The 8306-nt window shown below is 41.2% G+C and overlaps 1 protein-coding gene across 1 annotated transcript in view; it reads right to left on the minus strand.

The window, feature by feature from the left end:
- GJA8 (gap junction protein alpha 8) overlaps positions 1 to 6837 on the minus strand; it is a 74059-nt gene extending 67222 nt beyond the window's left edge. Inside the window, exon 1 of the mRNA XM_085323020.1 lies at positions 6804 to 6837. The gene's annotated coding sequence lies outside the window, so the exon portion shown is untranslated. The remainder of the gene's footprint in view (positions 1 to 6803) is intronic.
- Between the last annotated feature and the right edge of the window lie 1469 nt (positions 6838 to 8306).

Below are 8306 nucleotides of genomic sequence, written 5' to 3' on the forward strand. Positions count from 1 at the left end.
AGAAGTCAATTCTGTTCTAAACCCATTTATTAATCAGCTGCTGAGTCTAAGATAGGAGTGCAGGAAAATCTGCATTTAACCAAGCTCTTAAAATCAAAATATGTATTCCTATAAAGGGAAAAGCTGTATTTAAAAATACATAGAATGCCAAAACTAACAAAGCAAGGAATCAAGACAAGCTTATGCCTGTAGTCCCTCTCCTCTCTTCAAACAGCATAGTGGGACAGTTTAGGAAGCTAAAAGATAAATCAGGGAGAAATTGAAAGGGTTACTTAAAAGTAATGGCTGATATAAAACATGTAAATGAAGCAAGCTGTTTCTTCTTTCAGAATATATGAGGAAGGCAATACTCAAGCAAACTCAAAAACGCCAGACTATACCATCTCTTTTCCACAAAATATCACAGAGTCCAAGGACTTAGGAAGATCTAAAAAACAAGAAAAATAAGAGGACTCACAGGAGTAATGAGAACATTCATGATTGGACTGCAAAGGGCCAAAGAATGAGGAATACAGAAGTTAGTGTTTCAAGAAGTTAGAATAGCAAAGAGTCTGCTCTGCAGCAATGCTGAGCACTGCAGACTGCCAGCATCAGTGGGAGCTGTGGAAGCACAGCTCCCAGGCCAATGCTGCTGCTGCCTCCTAGGAGGCCTAGGCCTACAGGAAAGACAAGGGGAACCACTCTCCCCTGGGGAGTCCCCTCTGTCACTACTCTCAGGCAGGAGTATTTCAAGCCTGAGCTTGGTGGGAGAGTCAAGGTATGGATGGCACATAGGGATTCTCCCATTCTGAGCCCAAGAGCAGCTGGCACTATCTTCTGCTTATACAAGCAAGTAAGGATGACCTTAAAAACTGGCATGAAGCTGAAAGGCATTAGCAAGGATACTGTGTCACCGTTTCAGTTATACCCTACTACTGCTTTTCTCTGCTCAGCAAAGTTACCACAAAAGTCTGATGCTTTTCTTCTGACCTTGTGAACCATCACCAGGTACACACACACACACACACACAAAAAGAATTTTCCAATGGCAAAAATAATGACAGAAAATGGTAGCAGCCTCCTTATAAATGGCAAATAAGTAAATATATAAATAAATATCCCCTGGCAACCCTGTTCAGGGCCCTAATATTAACCTGGAAGATATTAAAGAATCAAAGTTGCTGGGGGCAGGGGGGACACAATACTTGTGTGAGAAAGCACAAGAGCATGGGGCTCTGCAATGAGTTTGTCACATCCAGCTCTCAGGGCTGAAAGAGCTGGTAGAACAATGAGTGATCTCCAGCTGTGACTAGGACTGGTTTGCAGTAAGAAATACCAGGAGAGGGACTGGTCAACATTTACATCTTGCAGTAAAGTGAGGATCAGGCTTCCTCCCCCTCTTCCCAGTCTCTAACTGCCCAAAGGATTTCTGGCACCTCCTCCCAAATATGGATTACAGCGGGGTATCCTATACATGGCATATGTCCATATTGGACACATGTTTCTGGACACACACATGCGACTGAATAAAATGCAGTATTTCAGTGACTGGATTACCAGCAACAGAAGAGGCACAGATGGGCTGAGAAAAATGACAGAGCACGGCAACTTCTTAAGATACAATTTGGGGGGGGAGAGGGAATTACCTGTAGCTACACTTTAAAGTACTTCTTGCCTTAAGTGGCTGTTGCTTTTGCGGTCTAGATGATTGAAGATCTTTCTGGGAACCACAGGAATTTCAATACCAGGTATATATCTACAATATTGTCATGGAAATGTGATGAAAGAAGGAGGATCAAACAAGCTTATAATATTCACTCTAGCCAAATAATGCAGAAATACTTCATTTTTCTTCCAGTGAACATTCGTTCATATATTTTTAAATTAATTTGCTGAGACCACATTCACGTACCATTACTGGTTTCCCACAGACATTTGAGCAATTGAGTTTGACAGGCAATAGAGTTCTCAGAAAGTGAAAGTCGGTCACGAAAACTAAATTTTAAATCCATTTGTGTAAATATTCACACCAGAGGCCTCACTGTGTTTCTCAAGTCATCAGGGAGGATAAACAATATTGTATAACCAATCATAAACCAAACAACACACCTCCATTTGAGAATATGTAATAAATTCACAGAAAAATGTTTTCAAGATACATATTGGTTAAATCAGCAAGAGTAAATATCTTGGAGAACTGTCATCTACTAGAAATCCGCTGGTGGAAACAGTGGTTACATTAAATATATTTTTAGCTCCTTTTCACTAGATTCTGTGTTCTGCTTGAAATTTAGCTGTGAATCCTCTAAAACCATCCCTGAATATCTCAAAAGAGTAAACAGAGATAAGGATTGAAGAAGATCCCTACTTTCTTGACTGCTCACAGAGCTCCCTTGGGAAAATTATAATTTCTCAGCATTTTTTAACATAAATATTTTTCACCAGTTTGTGCTTCTACACAGAAGGTTTCATAACATCCTTGCAAGCCCCTACACTTCACAAGCACAAATGTAGTGAAAGCATGTGAAAGCATACCAATTCAGCCATAAAACATACTCCCCCATCCTCTAATGCAATCTGCCAAGCTAAACCAGGGTTTCCTATTCTACCTATTAACATGAAAGCACTGGTCTCTGGATGAATAAAAGTAATCACACTGCGTTTGTTGCCAGGAAGCCTTCCCCCAGAGCAAGCCAGGAAGCAAAATTCTGAAAAGCTGCAATATTTACTCATTCATTCAAACTTATTCCTGTACTGAGGCATGTAAGACCACAGCATTAAATGTTCCTTCCTTGAGGTGTCTACATTTTATTAGAAAATTGGGCAATCCTGTTTTCTTTTTGTATTTCTATATTACATAGGCTCAAACTCTGTCCATCTGGCACATGATAAGCTCTGGTGAGGCAACAGCTCTGCTTCACTGTTGGCGTGACTGGTGCCAAGCAAGGCAGAGAATTCTGAAGACAACCTGCAATTTTTCATTCTTTAGGGCCATATCCTTTGCACTAAAGCCTATACCATCCCGCTCCACAGATACACGAGAGGCCTCAACTGCCCTTAAGTGAGACCAGCTCGCTACAGACTACTGTTGTAGCTAGTGGTGTTCCACTGGGCTCAAGTACTGGGGTCAGACTTGTTCAAGTTACTCACCAATGACCTGGATGAAGGGACAGTGTCTCCTCAGCAAGTTTGCTGACGATATCAAACTAGGAGGAGTGGCTGATACATTAGAAGTCTGTGCTGCCATTCAGAGAGATCTGGACATGCTGGAGAATTGGGTGGAGAGGAACCTGATGAGGTTCAACAAAGGCAAGCGCAGGGTCTTGCACCGAGGGAGAAATAACCCTAGGCACCACTACGGGTTGGGGGCTGACCTGCTGGAAAGTGGCTCTGCAGAGAAGGACCTGGGAGTTTTGGCAGACAACAAATTGACCATCAGCTAGCAGAGTGCCCTTGTAGCCAAGGCCACTGGTATCCTGGAAGAATGCCTTAGGAAAAGTGTCATCAGCAGGTTGAGGGAGGTGATCCTGCCCCTCTACCCAGCCCTGGTGAGACTGCATCTGGAATACTGGGCTCCCCAGTACAAGAGAGACATGGAACTACTGGAGAGAATCCAGTGTAGGGCTACATAGATGATTAGGGGACTGGAGCATCTCTCTTATGAGGAAAGGCTGCAAGAGCTGGGCCTGTTTAGCCTGGAGAAGAGAAGGCTGAGGAGGGATCTTATCAATGTTTATAAATAGGATATGGCCAGACTCTTTTAAATGATGCCAAATGACAGGACAAGTGACAGCAGGCACAAACTGAAACCCAGGAAGTTCCACCCGAATATGAGGAAGAACTTCTTTACTGTCAGAGTGACAGAGCACTGGCACAGGCTGCCCAGAGAGGTTGTGGAGTCTCCTTCTCTGGAGATATTCGAAACCCGCCTGGACGGGATCCTGTCTGACATGCTCTAGGTGACCCTGCTTGAGCAGGGAGGTTGGACTAGATGATCTCAGTCCCTTCCAACCTCAACCATTCTGTGATTCTGTGATACTGTTACATTTTTTAAGAGGACATCTCCGTCTGACACAGCTGGATCACAATCGGAAGGTATTCAAGGATTACTCTGAGCTGGATTTTGCAATTCACGATTCATATGCAGTAACCTCTCTTTATCACGTGGTCAATTTATACAGAAAGACACATGCAGCCAAGCTACCTAAAGACCAAAAGAAACTGTTAGTGACCTACGAGAGAGTTAAGTTTTCTTGTTCGCGCTGCACATGAACTTAACCTTAAAAAGGCACATCAGCAATGGAGAGATATGTGACAACATAAAGCAAGCAAAAGACCCATCTAGTGATTTTTCTAGAAACTTGATACAGGCATGCCATTTTTAACAGCCCCCTCCCTGTCCCCAACAAAACCCGACACTTACATTCAGCTACACTCAGGGTTTCACTAAAAATTACTTTAGCCACCAGCTCCTACCCTTAAAAGGAATCAGAGGGAGAGGCAAGCTTGAGGTCAGAAATTTGCTGCTCTTTGTTTGGGTTTGCTCTTCCAGTAAATGCCATGCCAGCTGTTCAGCCTGGGAACAAAAGTTTGAGCTTGAAAAATACTTTTAAGGGAACCAGTTCGATGGATGCAAGACTCAACGCAAGGAGTTTCAGAAACAAATGTCTACCGTTAGCCATTGTTAAGTAATGTATTCCAAGCAAGCTCTGTCCAGTTCCCACCTTGCTTTTCTTCCATTTAAGCTCTGATTCGATAAAGCACTTACGTATATGTGTATAGCAGAAACTATCATCTTCAATGAATAACATGATCTAGCAACCCCAAAACACACATGTATTTGTAACTGATACTCCACTGAAAACTTTTTTTTTTTCAATTCCTTTTCCCCTTACAGATCACTAGAAGTCTTTTTTCATCTTTTCTTTCCTCTGAAATGAGGCTTTGGATTTTTCCCCCCATACAGTCTTATATTTCCTCAGGATATGGCTATACTTTCAGTATTTCTAGTTTCTCCAGATTTCCTTTTATCTTTGGCATTTGTAATATGTCAAATGTAAGGACTTTCTGAAGAGTTCATTGAAGTGCCCAGTTCTAAGTCAACAATAAGGTCATTCATTAGATGAAAAAAGACCTACAAGAATCCTTACTAATTCCTGATGGTCATCTCTGAGCAGACAAGCACATTACAGGCTCCCAGCGAAGTGAGATACCTGGGAGATTCAGGACATTCTCAAAAGCAAAAAGCAAACACACAGAGATATCAAATGGACAGGAGACACTACTCCCTGGCTATAGGTGTACACACAAAGGCTACTTGTGGGTGGTATCCCCAGACCTAGCAAACTGGGGAAAGTTCAGCTAAGGAGCCTAGGACTAGGAGTCTGGGGAAGACGTTATAGAGCTCAAGTCTTTTGTACAACAAAGCAGAGTAGAAAGCAGCTACAGTTTTCTTTCTTTCTGTTCTCAGAATACAAGGGGAGTTTACCCCTTTTCCTCTCCCAATTCATAGCTGTAGGTAAGGTGAACAGCCAACTTCTGTGGCTAAACAGTCTATAGCTGTGCAAACCCCTCTGCCCCACAAGCCAAATCAGGGCTGCCACTCTCCCTACATATATTTCTAAGCAAGTGGAAAGCCTGCATCACACACACATTCGTACCTTCCCAGGTCCAGAAACAAACAGAGCCAGGCCTGACTACGTTGTATGTGCAAGTAACTCCAGCTCCAGTTTAACCCACTGACATCTCTGCAATGTAGACAGGCCTGCAATGAAAGTCTAAAGCTTGCTCTATTTCATTTACCTAAGATTAGGCTAAGCATTTTAATCCTGATGTATAAGTACTTACAAGTGGGACAAAACTTGTGACAATCAATTGCTTTTCTAACAGACTCAGTCATACCTTGAGAGCTATTATTTTAACGGGGAGCTAATTAACAATTGGAAAATATAGTCTAGGGATATGATAGGTTTTTTAATTATTGCAAAGTGTTTTTAAAAGGTATGAACTGGTGCTAACTGACCCCACCAGAAATTACTGGTTAAGGTCCTGTGTCCTGCACCAAACAGAACATCAGGTTGGTCACCCCAGCATTAAAACCTACAAATCTGTAAAAACTTTGCTTTAGTTGCTACAGTGCAATTCTTAATGATTACTTTTTGTCCACATTGCTGCTGTTAGTTTCAATCCATTTAGCAATATTCATTAGCTCTCCACTTCAAATTAGGGTAATTGAGTAAGAGATCATGTAATAAAGCCTTTTACTCGGGGAGACTTGTCACATTGCCTTCGCTGTTTCATATGTTAACACTATCAACTTGTGATCATGTTTGTCTAGAAATCTTTCTTTAGAAATAACAAATGCTTCTTGAAAAATGTTGCCCTACCCTTTCCTTATGGTCTAATTATCACTGAAGATTTTAAATCACAAGTTTCTCTTCCCATTTATTCTATTATTTTATGAGGGAAAGATATTAAACTCCAAAGCCAAGTATGTTTTGCCTCTGACTCTTTTTCATAACTGAAACCAGAGATACTAAAACACTAGAAAAACAATTATCCTTAAAATAAATATTAAAAAGCACTCTTACAACAAAACCAACATTAACTATATTATTGTCTGGGATACTTCAAATTCCTTCTCTTAAGCAATCTAAGCCACACATTAAATGACTGCCAACTGAGACATTGAGAACTGGTAGTAGTGTAAATACCCATGAAGCCTTGACTGGAATAGCTGATGGGAGATCAGAAGAGATTCCACGTGGGATCAGAACAACAACAAATAATGATACTGAGTCCTGGCAAGCAGCTCAGACACCAACCTAAAACTTGGGAGAGTGGTCTCAGGTCCATACTCCAGCAAGTCACCGAGCCTTTCTTTGCCTGAAGTCCTCATCCAGAAATGAGCATAGCAGCCCTGGCCTATTGCTAATGAAGTGCTGAGATCCTATGGGAATGTAAGGTCAAGATCGTCAAGAGGTGGACATGGGAACCAGAAATAGCAAAATTTTATGTCCAAAGAAAAGTCAATTGCAGAGGAAGAAAAACGAAGATAAAAGCTTAAACTCTATGTCTGGAACTACTATAAAACATAGACAAGGCACTGTGCATGTACCCATGCAATATGTACAAAAGTAATGCAGGGTTATTTCCATAATGTAATAGCAGTATTGTTGTAGCCATAGTGGTCCAGAGATGTAAGGCAAGACGTGAAGGAAATGGCATATCCCTCATGCAATAACTACTACTATAGCTTGAAAAACAAGTGAGCTTTTGAATATACAAACTTTTCTGCATGCATCTTGCTACTTTACAGCCTTTCTGGAGAGACAGGGATTAAGTGTTATTCCCATCTGCCAAAATATAATCTATGTTTGAAAGGCCTACTGAAGGCTGCTTGTGAAACTGTATTGACTTTGATTCAGATAGAATTTCATGCTTCCTCCACAACCCTCATACTGTGTTAGGACCCAGTTTCAAGTTCATTACCTTCATGTTTTGAATTAGCACCTGCTACCTGCGTATTTCCAGCTAACATTTGAATAATTTTCAAGAGCTGTGAAAACTCTAAAAACAGATGCAATCCAGTCCTTTCCAGCACTACTGCCTGACTTAGGTTCCTATGTGCTACTCTCTGTTTTGTTGTAGATTCACTGCATCATCAAGGCAAGTCATTAAATCTCCTCATACCACTGTCTTTCTTGTGCATGCACCAGAAATCATCTGTAGTACTTCACTGGGGAATGGCAGAGATTAATGCCTGTGAGCTGCTTTGCATTGCATGGATGGAGGATGCTACAGATATACAAACCATAAAGTTTATGACAAAGGATACCTGTGTATATTTCTTGATTAAAATCATCAGCTCCTGATTTGTAGTGGACTTCTCTTGCTGATTGCAAGTAATAAGGAATATATATCCCCTTTGTTTATGTATGTAGGAAAAAACCAAACAAACAACCGTATTACATCTCTTCCCTCTGCCTGGTTTTGATACAGGAAGCACTCAGCCTGTAACTCTGCAGTGGACAACACATCAGGTCTGGAGTCTGCTCAGCCTCTGTAATAACTCAGCTGCTTTTGTGCTACCTTTAGCTGGTGGTGGAGAACAAACTGCTGCTGCCTCCCTACTGATTTACACCATCAAGTATCTGTTTCACTGTGATATGAAAAATATTTTTTCCATTTGACCATATGAAACACATTAAAGAGACCTGCAATACATTTGCACTGCAAAATAAAATGACCAGACTCACTGCCTGCCTTGAAAAAGCTCTATTACAGAACAACAAAACTGATTTTCATAAATCTGTGGGAAAAATGCT

This window comes from Rhea americana, unplaced genomic scaffold (assembly GCF_003343005.1).
Source record: "Rhea americana isolate MKP2758 unplaced genomic scaffold, rheAme1 scaffold_81, whole genome shotgun sequence".
Lineage (NCBI taxonomy): Eukaryota > Metazoa > Chordata > Aves > Rheiformes > Rheidae > Rhea > Rhea americana.